This window comes from Pagrus pagrus (genome assembly GCF_965226575.1).
Source record: "Pagrus pagrus genome assembly, chromosome: 11".
Taxonomy (NCBI): domain Eukaryota; kingdom Metazoa; phylum Chordata; class Actinopteri; order Spariformes; family Sparidae; genus Pagrus; species Pagrus pagrus.
In genome coordinates this window covers 26988577-27003290 of record NC_140195.1, presented here as the reverse complement: position 1 = coordinate 27003290, position 14714 = coordinate 26988577, and the positions used below count along the sequence as shown (strand labels likewise).

Genomic DNA, 14714 nt, shown 5'->3' with positions numbered 1-14714 from the left:
TCAAGACTCTTTGACCCTGACATTTGAACTGCAGTCACGTCACTTGAGCCTGCTTGCACTTGGAGGCAGATTACTAAATGAGAGGTAATTATAACGTTACCATTAGCCCATTCAAACTTATCATAGCAAACAATATCCAGATAACCACATTTGTTTTCATTTTGAATCTTAAAATGATTTTTGTATGAATGCATTTTCATGTAAATGAAGGTCTGTTTTGGATGATTAACACAAGTGATTCAACCTCTGCAAATCTCTTAAATACTTAAATAAAAAATCCTGTGTTATGCAGGAAATACATCCAGTTTATTGGCAATAAACACAAGACCAACAGGTTTAGGCTGAGCAGTGACTTCCACCATATCTGAACAGACAAGAGCACCACCTACAGAAACTCAAACTTCAGTGCTTAAAGGAGAAAAATATCACTGAATCAAAATAAATAATTAAATCAAATAAATCAACTAATGGATAAATAACATCAAGTTTTATGAGATCATAAAGTTTCTAGTAATATCTTGATGGACATGAAGAAACAGACAGCAGATTGCAATGATAGAATCAAGATATGGACTTGAATTAACAAATCATCTGTTTATTTGTCATTACATTATTTTTCCAGTCTGTGTGAGTGATGAATGATTATCCTTGAGCAAAGGCGTTGGCACACGCAACGACTCCGTGAGGACCTCCAGTCATTCATCATACTGTTGTGCAGGATTATGCAACGTGTCCCTTTAACAGCACACACGCTCCACAGCAGCAGATCAACAGATGTCCCATCTGAACTCATTCAGTGAAAGCTGACACACATGCTCACTACACATGCACATACATGCTGAATTTCCCCACAGGCGTCCACACTGGAACCAGTTATATCTGCTGTATCCTGCCACTGAACCACGTGACAGCTGTTCCTTGAAAGCATGGCAGTTTATAAATGATACTGGCCATGGGAACAGCCAGTATATATTATATATGTATGTATAGGCATTCTGTGGACAGCAAAGGAAGAATTTCATTGTACAGGGAAAAATGTTTCCTTACTGTGCATATGACATTAAACACTTTGAATCTCTTGAATCTTGAATCTTTAGGCAATGGAAGAGAATTGAAAATGTTTTGACGATGGCCACTGTTCCTTTATCCACTGTAAATAGACCTTTGGTGATTATTGTACCAAAGAAACACAATACATTAAAATGCTTACATGACATCTGACATGTTTCTACCCCTTTTCCCTTTGGCAGAAAATGCAGCAAAAGTGTATTTTCGTGTGTCTGAGGGTCTAAAAATGTCCATAATAATCATGAAAACACACTTTTGGAGTGTACAATAATTATAATAAGTACCTACATCATCTCCTTCTGCACAGACAGCACCTTGTCTTACTCTGTTGCCTCCACTCAGAGGCTGCTCTCACATCAGGGACCCCGACCTGGTACACTTGACCCCAAAGTCCAGTTAATTTGTTTAGAGTGAACACAAGCTTACCGTGCCCAGTCTGCTTGAAAAGGTGGGTCTCGAGTACGCTTTATGTGTACTCGGGTATGGTTCGCATCATCTGTGAATCAACTGTACCAAAATATGGAAGTGGACATTCAATGTAACGGTCACTGCTATTACAACAACACAACCTCTACCACTGGTTAGGTAACTAGTCCACACTTTTTTAAAAGCATTGTGGAAATCAAGAGAATATTCTGGTTAACAACTGGTTTGTGTTTTACTTTACGTACAAACGCACGTCTCCTGCGTATCCAGCAGGGGCCCATCTCATCCTCTGGGCTGCACTGTAGATGAAGAAGCAGAAAGGGAGACGAGAGGGTCATTGTTGGCGTCTCCAAAATGATAGAAGCAGGCATAGTACAAAGATGGACGCCACTTACTGTATTAGACTGTGTACATACGCAAGTGTACTCAGGTATGGAACAATCTTACTAATGTGAAAGCTGACCTGAGGTGGAGAAGGCGAGGGGGGCAGTCATACTCTTTACGGCTCATTTCCAGATACATATGGGTTTTGATTGACATAAGCTACTACTTTTGTATCAAAGGGCTGCTACACAGCTATCAACACTTTTTTCATAGGGTGATAAAAGTACAATACTCAGCAACATTCAGTGTGCAGAAAATCTGCACTGTGCTGCTAAAGCTGCTGTTTTAGCTAACTTCCTGTCCATTTTGCTGTTAGCAATCCTCTCCCTGCACTCTACGTCACCACATGAACGTGGAGCGGTAGTCACCAGACATGGCAGCAAACAGGAGGATCCTGCTCCGGACCGCCTCTTTCTGGAGTTCTTTGTCCTGATTGGATAAGGTGGGAAGGGATACTAGAACATTCATTTTCTCTTTTATTGCATGAGCAGGAGAAGGAGAGAGATGTGTTGCTGACCAAATAACATAACAGTGATTACTGTTGGAATAAAGAAATAAAATCCGTCATTTAGCAGCTTTAAGTAATATATATATAAAAAAAAACAATTGTTGACAAAACTCCACAAACAGCAGAAATAGTTTTCACAGGCTAACAAGCACTCAGTTTACTGTCTGACTCTGAAGCTGACAGACACAGGCACTAAAAAGGACCGTTCAGATGGAGGGTGAATAGAGGTGCAGCAGTGGCCAGTATGAGAAAAATTAAGTGTTTTCTGAGCATGAATTCATGTAAACATTTTCCAGATGTGTGACGCAGCAGACTTGACTCAGTTTTACAAACAGTGAAATAAACATAATTGGGAGGTTAGTCCAATTATATGCTCGAAATGTTGCCATGAAACATCTTTTTCTTTAAGTGAACACAGACAGAGTGGAGGGGGGCAGTCCTCATAGTATGATGACACCGGGAGGTGTTGCGAGAGTGGGTGAAATACAGTAGTTGGGGTGTGTGTGTGTGTGTGTGTGTGTGTGTGTGTGGGAGTATCACAAGGCCAACAGCTGCTGTTGTGACCAACAACAGGTGCTCCAAGGTAAACCAGAGGGACACCAGACAGACAGAGTGCCGTCAGAGAGAGAGAGAGAGAGGGACATTTATACAAATATCTATTTGCTGATACCTTCACCTACACTATGTCAACCCACTCCATATATAGTGTAGACTTTCCCAACACTATTGCTACAGCAAATCTGCAGTCTGTAAAGCTAATTGAAGGATAATGTTCTTGACAGGCTGGCAAGTAGGCAGACAGTAAAATAGATAGTCAAACTAGTGAACAGAAAGACAGGGCAGATGTTTTACACCGCAACCAGACAAGTAGGCAGTCGGACAGAAAGACTCGCTGACTGACTAAAGGACTGCCCTGATAGTGTGGCTGGCAACAGGGGACAGGGGACATTTATTTATAGCAACATTACAAGTTTCCATGATAGTTTCCACCATGCAGGCCAGAGATCCTGAAAACACATAGCTATCTATCAACCACTGTGCTTATCATCACACAAGCACCAAAGCTACTCTGTCGGCAGCAGCTTAGAAAGCACTGCATGGACCAAGACTCTCACTGTCCCCAGTCAAATCTCCTTGTTTCCTTTCTCCTAGTATGGAGCAGTGGAGGGGTTTGGGGCATGTGTAAGTATGCAGGGATAAATCTTTATTCTCCATTCTGGATATAAAGTCAACAAGCTTTTGGGAGATTATGCCGTTTATTTCATGTAGAGTAAAATGACTGAGAAAAAGAACCTTCCATATTCCCCCAAGAACTTTTGTCCTAATGATTGTTTGATGCCTTAGTATTGCTGTGTATCACTCAGCATAATATATACAGTATCAAGCGTTGGTATGAGGTACTGGACACATTGAAGGGTATAGAATCGAACCTCTTTCAGCGATTTAGGCTTTCAGTAAAAAATCTTGAGCCTTCAAGCCCAAGCTGGGATAACCCTGATGACATCATCAGTGTTATATAATTATACTTGAAAAAGCTCCCTTCAGAAGACTTTTTCTATTTTCATACTTTGAGTAGTGCTTCTCGTTTTTCCAATTGTTACCCCTACCCCTCACTTTCAAGGGCCCTGTGGCCCTAAGAACAGAGTTACAAGGGGTAGTGGTTAAAATACCCCTCTATGAAATGGGACAGTTAAAGCTCCTGATACATCATCGGTTGACGTTGATGGTATTTACTTCAGCAGACGCGACCAGACAATTCCGATATCCCGTCTTCAGCTGTGGTGATTTCTCTTGAAGCAGTATCGAGAGCAGTAACTTCATTGCTGGACTTCAGCAATAACAATGTATCATTAGCTAGCTAGTTATCTACAGAGACATCAGCAGACTAATAGCGGTTATTTTGTTTGTTATGAAGAAAAAGGACCTCTAGAAAAGGAGTTCTCATAACCCTTGTTTTGTAAGTGTGTTACAGAACCTCTATTTGGAGGGCCATGTAGCCCTAACACTTTGCCCTGTGGTAGGGGCAAGGGGTGTATTGGGATTGGGCCCCAGTATACCACCTCATGGCAATGACACTCCTTCAATGGCAGTTGCCCCCAGCAGGACAATGCATCCTTACACACTGCAAAAACTGTTAAGGAATGGCCAGAGCTCAAGGTTTCGACCTGGCCTCCAAATTCTCCAGATCCTGAGCATCCGGAGGACAATTTAGATCCATGGAGGACCCACCTCGCAACCTACATTACAGAAAGGTTCCACCACCAACGCCCTGGTGCCAGACACCACAGGACAGCCTGAGAAGTTAAATGAACATCAGGGTGGTGATGTCCTGCGTTTCTAGCAAGGAGTAAATGGTGCACTTGGTGGGTGATGGTGGAGCATGTCACTGAGTATAACTCATTGATGTGTTTTTGGCACAGAAATGAGACACATCTGGTTTTAAATACATAGGATATATATAATAAGATGTGTAAGATCAGTTTATTGTTTCTTCTTTCTATTGTTGTTGTTGACAATCAAATATAAACAATTGTATAGAATAATGCCGCTCTTATGCTTTATAACACATGTGTCTGTGTGTGTTTAAACTGTGATCTGACTTGGTAATGATTATCCTGCTGCTGGGACAGGGATCATGAAGAGCCTAAAATCTCAGTTCTTGACCTGCCAATGCCCAACCCAGCACCCAGGGTGATGTAACTTGAGACATGATGACTATAATGACTTGGTTTGGGTCCATTTGATGTTTTCAGTTTAGCTTTTTATTTATTTATTCTTTTAGTCTGGCTGATGGGGTAGGAATATTTTTTTTATTAAGAAGAAATCAAGAAATACACAATACTTTATAAAAGTTATTAGTTTTTTGTTCAATATCAATGATTATAATCCAAATTCAATTAATGGCCACAACTTTTGAAGAGGTTAGATACGTAAATTGACCAATCATATCATTATTACACATGTACTAATACATTGTCTTTTCTCTTTAAAGACCAGATACTGCAGGTAAGACGTAGTATCTTGGTAAAGGGACTATTTCTTGACATAGGACTCGACTGCATCTGACTTGACACAACCTTTGACATGACTTGCCAGGAAAAAATGACTGGACTTGCTTGAGAGATGACTTGAGTCACATGTCTGCATATTAGCTATAAAAACACCACCACATGAGCTGGTGTTAACTGTCGGCGATGTTTGAAGTGAATGCCTTTTTAAATGATGTGAGTCGTACACGGAGTTCTGGCAGGTCTCTGCTTTTACCCGCTGCTCCACACAGCAGAGCAGCTCTGCAATGCACAGAATGCCTTTTGTTGTGTGCATGTGTTGGCTCATACAGTATATAACTATATATAAACTATATATGTCTGTCTGTGCATCGCGTGTGCACTATTTCTGCATGAAGGCGTTAATGAAGTGTTGAAAATGCCAGAGCTCACACAGTCATGGTGATCTGAAAGCAAAGAACACCATAAAACACATACTGTACGCATGAAAAGACACACACACACACACAAATGTATAGGAAGACATACGGAAAGGCAATCTGTGTGTTTCCTGGTTTTGATTATAGTTAATACGAGTTGAAAATAAACAGTGAGGGCCTGTAAACCAGATTTCCATAACCTCCCGGGGCTTTCCACCTCTGAATAGAGGGATAAAGGAATCCATAACTATAACAGGGATCAGGTTACTATAAACTTAAATAAGACCAGGACTATAGGCCTGTTACAGACAGATCACCCTGACAGACCACCATGCTGTCGACTCACTGCACCTGAGAGGTTTTTTCCGACATACAGACCTTGGAAAGTTGCTCTTCATACTTGTCAACTCTAATATCTTGAACATTTTTTACAATCCTCTGTGTTTTGATTGCAGCAGTTAGGAGCAAGTCTAAACTGTTCAAGTGTTCTTATGAAAACAAAGTCTCTCCTCTGGGCTCTGTTTTTAGCTCCAGTATAAAGTTGCAAGTAGGTGAGAATTCTGCCAGGTGATTGGCTTTTTTTTTTTTTTTTTTGAACAAGTCTTAAAAGTAGCAAAGACATGAACTTGACTGTTTTTGGGGCTCTCTCTCTTTATTCTATGCTGCCACCTAGTGGGCAACTTGTGATCTGTCATTGAGTAGTGAAGTGACACAGTCCACTGCAAAAAAGGAAAGCTGTAATAAAAGAAATACACTCTGGCACTGGGGAGAGAATGGCATAATACCAGTGAGATTATCTGTCAAGGCAAGGAGATAATTTTACTCAACAAGACATCTTGAAATGAGTCGATTCAGACTAGACATAAGTAGGCTCTGATAAGTGTTAAAAGGTGAAAATGTTGTTTTTTATGCATCAAATGACTTGAGATCCGACTTGCTTCAGGACAGTTAAAGGTAATTACAGTAAACATTAGCAAATACTTCGTAATTAAATTCAGGAGCACTGTGTGAAAAGTTTAAATTCAGAATTTTGATATTTACAATATTAATGAGATAATAATACAAATTCATAAATATTTATTATATTATGTTAAGTGAATAAACAAGCTGTTCTCAGAGGAAAGTAAGGTCCCAGAACACTGTTTGAAGCTAGAAAGGTGGCAGGGTCCGCCACATATAAACAAAGTAAAACAGTATGAGATTGTGTTGTCCTCTAAGGTCAGTTTGTTTATTCAGTCCTGAAAATGAAGAGAGTTTGTTTATTTTGTTTGTTTAGGCATAACAAAATCAGTCAATGAAGATCTTTCTCTTCTGATTACATAATGCACCTTTAATTTCAGCACACTGAGAAAATGCATGTCAAGGAAAGAGAAAAAATGATATCATGATAATCATGATAAAAACTTATTTGAAACTATTTTTTTTTTCGTGAAAGAGAAACTATGTGGCCTCACTCTATCTAATGGAGCTTGTTTTACCAGACAATTAATACATTTTTCTAGGTTTGCTGACTAATTGAGGCATAAAGCGGTGTACTGTCAACTGAAGGAGGTTAACACTGTTAGCTAAAGAGCGGCCTTGCTCTGGGGCCCTTCAGCAGCAGAAACACGGGAGCTGAATTCCCTTGTTAAACGTCAGGAGGTCCTGCAGCCTCGACAGAAAAACTGGGATGTATAGTTGGGAGAACACTGCAGCAGTATGGGACAAATGATTAGCACATGGTTTCCTGCTCAGCTGTCCGGGTGTTGATTCATCTACAGCCAGCTCTGCATTATGTTCAGTGTTAGTGAGGTATTTTTTGATCACTTCAGTGCATTTTATTGGGTTGATCTATCCATGTGGTCGCCTGCCCTGAACAAGGCAAATTTACCCACTGCCATTATCGCACAGCTCAACAGCATCTAAGGTGGAAATGTATGGGCTCACTGAGCTGAGCCAGCACATGGCAGCTTTTTACTCTTAAAGGAACATTTCACCCAGAAATTAAAACGTTGTCATTGTCTATTCAGCCCTGTGTGGGTTTAAAACAAGTCCCTATCTACTTCAGTTGTGTAGGAGAAGGCTGCAACACTAGTTTGCTGTGAAGCTCCAGTGGACTGAGATATTGTTAGTTTATGTCAGCAGTGGCTGCATGTCAATGTATGTCTTATTGTTAGTGCTTATTTTAGAGTGTTGTATCATGTGTTGTATTACTCAAAAGCCTAACCAAGGACAAGGACTGCTAATTGTGTGGTGTGTAGATAATGACTGAACGTTCATTTTTGGGTGAACTTGCCTTCTGTTTGCATTTGATGTTCTCATGTGTACTTTATTACATCTTTATTTGAAACATGCACCAACAACAAATGTACTGTTTTGGGTCCAGATGTTTCACCAGCATCTGGCTTCACATATGAACTAAAATCTTAACATGTGAAAATAAGACTAGAAATGTTCACAAATGATTGGCTTTTTCACAAATGAATGAAAGTTTCCACATAATAAATTTACATTTCTACATGTAAATTATATATCAAGATTGGCTTTTTGAATAAAATATGAATAATTTATAAGATATTTAAGATAAACTTTTCAGATGTGGAAACAACAATGTGTGTGTGTCTGTGTGATCTAGCGTGGCTTGTTTTTGTTATACACTGACCTCTCCTTACAAAATACTACACACCCCTCGAAGTACAATGGTTTTTGCAAATCACGTCATGTTACCATCCCATTACAACAGTCACCAAGAACTTCCAAACATTATTACAATAAAAAAAACACCCCCTTTTGTTTCCCCAGCATACAAAAGCTATTAAAAAACACGAGGTAAGGCCTAAACATTTCTCTTGTATTGTGTTTTTTTTATTTGAAACACATGTTTACTGTTTGATTGTGTCAAAAGTCATTGTTGTGAGATGAGTTTCACTTTTGGGAGTTTCTGAAGTTTGTTTCAGCTGTGAAGAAAAAATCAAAAAGATTTCCAGATTTTTCTCAGGTTATTACTTACAGATGATTGTTCAGTTCCTGATGTATTGAATTCATCTTTCTGCAATCTGGTTCAGTCATTTTATTTGGCAGGTATAGTTTGATGACATAATTGAGTTAGTGTGGTTACTCAGTTGGATGACTGCACATTTACTGTAAGTTCCGACCACATTATTAAACAAGTTGATATTTACCTTTAAAATGAGAGAATTCACAGTTGCTTTTGCCCTCCCTCCCTCCTCTCCACCACCTTTCCTCTGCTCTCCTCTAGAAGACAAAAGGAAGACAAGGGGAGCTACAGTTAAAAATATCAGAAACCAGGTCAGCACATCATTTATTCATGAAATGAAGTGCGAGAATATTATTAAAGAAATTGATGTTTACCGTTTGCATGAGACACTTCCTGTTGCCCTTCTACCTCCTCTCCTATCCTCTCCGTTTCTTCATACATGAACTGATATGCACCTGTTTAGCTGGGTTTCAGGTTCATGAAAGTGTATTTATGTGACTGTTTTCATGTATTTATGTTTATTTTGTGAATGTCAACATCTGGCGACCAGTTTGACTTTAAAAATATAGCTTTTATATTTCTTTCAGAGAGGCTGAGCAGATACATGGGTGTGAAATAAAGCCTTATGTGACTAGAATCCAGCAAATTTGTGCAGTATCAATTCATGTATGAAGTGACTGTGAATTTACTATTCACATAAAGTTATAGTAACTTTGTAATTTGTTCATGGTGAGCAACAGGAATTTGTGATACATCCTGCATTAATATGTACATTAAATCATCATGAGTCATGCATTAGTCAAGCGTTAAGCTAGGAGTGCAGACAACCGGATATAATGGATACCTTTTACTGTATATTAATGTGCCAGCACATGCACAACCCTAATTAATGGAATATAGTAATATTTCTTTGGCTCGAGAAGGAAGAGGATGATGCAGACTCTTCCATTGCAGGTAAGGCAAAAGTGTTGTTAAAGTAGGCAAACCCTCTTTTATTTTGTCAGAAAGTTGTTCACGTGTCCAGTCGGTCAAGAGAGGTGAGTTCCTCTTAAAGGGAAGTGTCTAAAGTGAAGGAATAGTTTGTTCATGTGTGTATTTGCTTTGAGACTTGACCGTAGCTTCATGAAGATAATTTCATTTAGATCAAGTGTAAATCTTCATTAAGGAGCAGTGCTTCTCAGTGAAATGTTGAAGTGTAATAAGATAAAGGCAAAAAGCAAAAAAGAGAAAAGATGAAAAAACCACAGGTTGCCACTTTACTGTGACACTTCAAGAAGGTACAGCTGCTAATAGCTGTATCTGTATCATTTTTGGAAACATAACAATTCGCAGGCATGGAACCTGTTTGAATGATCCCTAGACCAGGCATGCCCAAACTTTTTCCCATGAGGGGCCAAAATTGAAACCTAATGTTGGGCCATAGGCTAAAACCAAGCGCCTGTTGTACTGCATTTTTAAGATGCAAAATGGTACCAGGATCCTGAGATCCCTTAATTGACTGACTTCCTGCACAATGTGTCATTTTGTCTGCCATACTAAGATTATAAAAAATAATCATTAATGACAGGTCTTGCGTATTTAAAGGGCATGTTTAACCATAAGCATAAACATTCATATAGTATTCAAATTAATTTTTACTTCATCTTTCCGCTAGAAGTGTCAGCTGGGCCAAATTGAACCTACTGGCGGGCCAGCTTTGGATAGTCTTGGGGTATGGGTGGTGCATCCTCACATGCCCTTATCAGAGAAGATCCTCATGTTCCACTCCACATCCCGCTCCTGTAGTTTTGCAGCAGGAAACATAAGTAGCCTCACTTGATAAGATGGGAATCTACCATCAGTCTGTCAGTCACTTGTGAACTGACTTATGCACGTGCTCTTAATGGTGAGCTTGTATGTGCATGACAGAAATCCAGCACTAAGTCTCTGACAAGCACAAAAACTCCCACCGAACATATTTGAGATGTTTCTGAATTTCAAGCGAGAGTATGGCTCAGTTAAGTAGAAGCCACATGAATGAGAACATACAGTTTTCATATACGCATCGTTTAAGTAGATCATATTGTAACCCCTTTTTCCTTAGTGTTTACAAATCTACACTGAGGTCACACCCAATAAGAATAAAACAGGTCCTAGGTTCTCAGCTAAAGATGGTGAATTCGCTGTGTTTCTTCTCTACCGAATTTAGCAAGGGACTTTATCACTTGAGTGAGAAAAAGGGAAATAGCATATAACTAGCGCGGTGCCTCCACTGAAAACTTACTATGCTAGGTTCTAGCAAAATTATGTAAGTCCTCAGAACTCAAATAGATACAGTTTACTCTAAAAGAATGTTAAGCAACAATATGTAAAGGTAGACCACAAACATTTATTTTGTTTTATTACACGGCTCTGTTGAATGCTGCTCTCTGATTGGTCCATCGCTGCGTTCTACGGTCTGCTATTTCTGCTATTTCTGTATAATGACCGTCGTCAAGTATAACAGACCGTTGCTAGGGACGGCGCTCTGATCCGCCCCTGCAACATGTAGCAACATAAGCAAGACAGCACCGCTGTCCAGCTCCTCTCTCAGGCCGGCCTTGAAAGTCGTCAGATCATGTCTGTGGCTGGACACATGAGTGCAGCTAGGGACAGCGCTCTGATCCGCCCTGGCAACATATAGCAACATAAGCAAGACAGCTGGACTTTCAACGCGTTACACCAACCACAGCACGCTGTCCAGCTCCTCTCTCAGGCCGGCCTTGAAAGTGAAAGTGAAAGTTAAAACTTTACCGAGCGATCCTTGTCGCTGCTGAATCATTGTGGGTGATTATTTATTATTTATTTCAGTCGTAAGGCCGTGTAATAAGCGGGATAATGTATAGTTAGTCGGTTGTTATGTAGAAATATTTCTCCATAACAACCTCCGAACTATACATTATCCCTTACTTATTACACGGCTCTATTGAATGCTGCTCTCTGATTGGTCCATCGCTGCGTTCTACGGTCTGTTATTTCTGTATAATGACCGTCGTCAAGTATAACAGACCGTTGCTAGGGACGGCGCTCTGATCCACCCCTGCAACATGTAGCAACAAAAGGAAGACAGCACCGCTGTCCAGCTCCTCTCTCAGGCCGGCCTCGAAAGTCGTCAGATCATGTCTGTGACTGGACACATGAGAGCAGCTAGGGACGGCGCTCTGATCCGCCCTGGCAACATGTAGCAACATAAGCAAGACAGCTGGACTTTCAACGCGTTACACCAACCACAGCACGCTGTCCAGCTCCTCTCTCAGGCCGGCCTTGAAAGTGAAAGTGAAAGTTAAAACTTTACGGAGCGATCCTTGTCGCTGCTGAATCATTGTGGGTGATTATTTATTATTTATGTCAGTCGTAAGGCCGTGTAATAAGCGGGATAATGTATAGTTAGTCGGTTGTTATGGAACCGAACCGAACTATACATTATCCCTTACTTAAACCTTTTAGATTTTTAGAATACCTTTAAAAGAGAAATGTTTCAGAGATGGATAAGTAAATAGAAAACAACAAACAAAACACTTGTATGCTTTGAATCAAGACAGTTATTACCTGAAATATCAAAATGCTCTTCCTCTTACCCTTTTAGATCAAAAGAACAGTTTAAGTTTTCTTCAACAAACCAATAATGAATTGCGTAATTTTACATCAAAAGATATAATTTCCACTCAATAGAGTACACTTTTAACCCTTACTGTTCCTTCACATCAATGAAATGATATGTTTTAATTTGAGCTCAACCTTTTTAATGAAAATAAACCTATGAGATTTTTAGCTTATTTGTAAACTAAATCAAATTGTGGTTCTCCTTTAATAAACCATTCACTTGTGAAATAATTAGATGTGTTCTTAATATTTTAACTCTATTCACACCTCTTGAATGTTCAACATATGACACCAATAACATGAAATAGAAATATCAAACCAGAGTGCTTTTGTGTACTCAAACACAGTAATAGTACCCAGACCTGTACCAATGTATTTTCACAGTTCACATAGAAATAAGGATAGATGATAATGATACCATGAAAAACCTAACCCAAGCGCTTGGATAATTTCCCTAACCGTTGGGGCCCATGAAAGTTTATCCAGTCATAGGAAGTTAAACCTTGAAACCGGGACGTTCACACAGTCTGCTTTAACATAGTCCCGCTCCAATGTCAAGTACTCACGCAACCTCCTGATGTAGATGCAATATGGCGTTAGCCCGCCAGGCAGTAGAGCGATGTCCAGACAAGCCCTGTGACGACTTCCCGTAGCCCAGGCTACCGTCCGAAACGTCCTGGTTATCTGCCGTCACCTCGTCCCCGCTCCGCTCCGTCCTCTCGACCCACACGAATGTTGAGTGGAAACTTCTTTGTGTCCGTGTTGTGAACAGGCTGGTCCTCGGCGACCGAGCTAACTCGCTAACAGAGCTAATGTGTGAGCTAATGGCGGAGACCGCGCTGTTGCGGCTCGAGAAAAAAAAATAACTTCACCGTCGTCCACACTTTCACAGTCGACTGAGATACGTGAAAAGAATACTCTGAACGATTAAGTCTCTCTGGGCAGTTCAATATCTGGGCCAACATTAAGTTCGAGTCTCCAAAAATTGACTTTTCTCTCTCTGCCGAGGAAAAAACACAGGCAGCTCTCCTCTGTCCCGGGGAATTCTGGGATACTTCCTCCCGCGAAAAGAATAGTTTTCATTAACCAGGAAAAACTTAACCTTTATCAATTTTAAAGACCATAGAATATGTTTTAAACAATATAACACATGAATTACAAAGTTAATATATGACAGTATTAATTTAAACAAGACTATCACACAAACAGAAAAGAAACAGAGGATTCTGGGAAATGGAGTCCTACTCTACTCTGTTCTAGAAGCAGTATAAAAGGGAGAAACTATGTTTTTGCCATCACTAAGATTACAGAAACACAGTAAAATAAAAATGAATGTTTTTACACATTTTTAGAGAACCCTACAATATTTTATTGCATTGTTTTCAGGGTTTCAGTTACATCATCCTCACTCAATCCAACTTTTTAACATTAGAAACGCCCACTAAATGCAACATACATGAGGATTTGGGAGCATCGCCTCTGCGCTCCTGCCCACACCCACTAAGTAAAGGTTTTATAAGGATCACTTAAGCAAGGTGTTGTGTTTAGCATTCCTCTCTATTGTCCTCAGTGAAGATCACTTTGTTGTCGTCTCAATGGCCATGCATTATTGATCTATGGATCATAATCATTTCACCTTTCAGTCCATTTCAGTCACTAGCTATGAAGTCACGGCCAAAACAAGAGCAGCTTCAACTCAGGTAGCCCACAGGCTCATCTATTCTGAAAGCCAACTGCAGGTCCACTTTCAAAATAAGAGTTACTAGGTCTTAATAATAAAATGTGTTCTAGGTAAGGCACAGATGGTTACTACCACTCAAATCCTAATCATATCAACTCCATGCATTTTCAACATAGCGGACAACAGTGTTGTTTGTTGTTTGTTGGTGTTAGTCAGAGAGAACAATGTCATTTTTGTCAGGGTATTCTGTACACCAAGTGTACAACGCCATTGTTGTCTGGACGGTGAAAGTCCATGAGTCCATCAGCCTTACGCATGAGTGCCACCGCAGTAGTTATGTGTTTACAGCCAGATTGACTGGTTCACATGACCAAAATAACCGTGACAATCAGTGGCCTGCATCATGATTAGGACTCACAATGAGGATATGGAGTTTAAGTTTAGTTTCTGTGAGAGCTGTCACTGACTTTACTTCCAGGCTCTGATAAATCACAGGTGTGCAGGTGGTGAGGATGTACCAGGTGAGCTGACTGGAGAAGGCAGAGTGTGTGCACCTGACAGCACAGTTGTGTCCACTTCAGCAATTTCACACACCAACTATATTAAAACTAAAGTCGTACTT

At 40.1% G+C, this 14714-nt stretch overlaps 1 long non-coding RNA gene across 1 annotated transcript; it reads right to left on the bottom strand.

Annotated features, from left to right (window-relative positions):
- Positions 1-290: 290 nt before the first annotated feature.
- LOC311265095 lies at positions 291-13528 on the bottom strand. The gene is made up of 3 exons (XR_014623533.1): positions 12978-13528; positions 8975-9047; positions 291-1793 (listed from the first exon to the last, which is right to left on the bottom strand). It is a non-coding gene; the product is annotated as an uncharacterized lncRNA (long non-coding RNA).
- Between the last annotated feature and the right edge of the window lie 1186 nt (positions 13529-14714).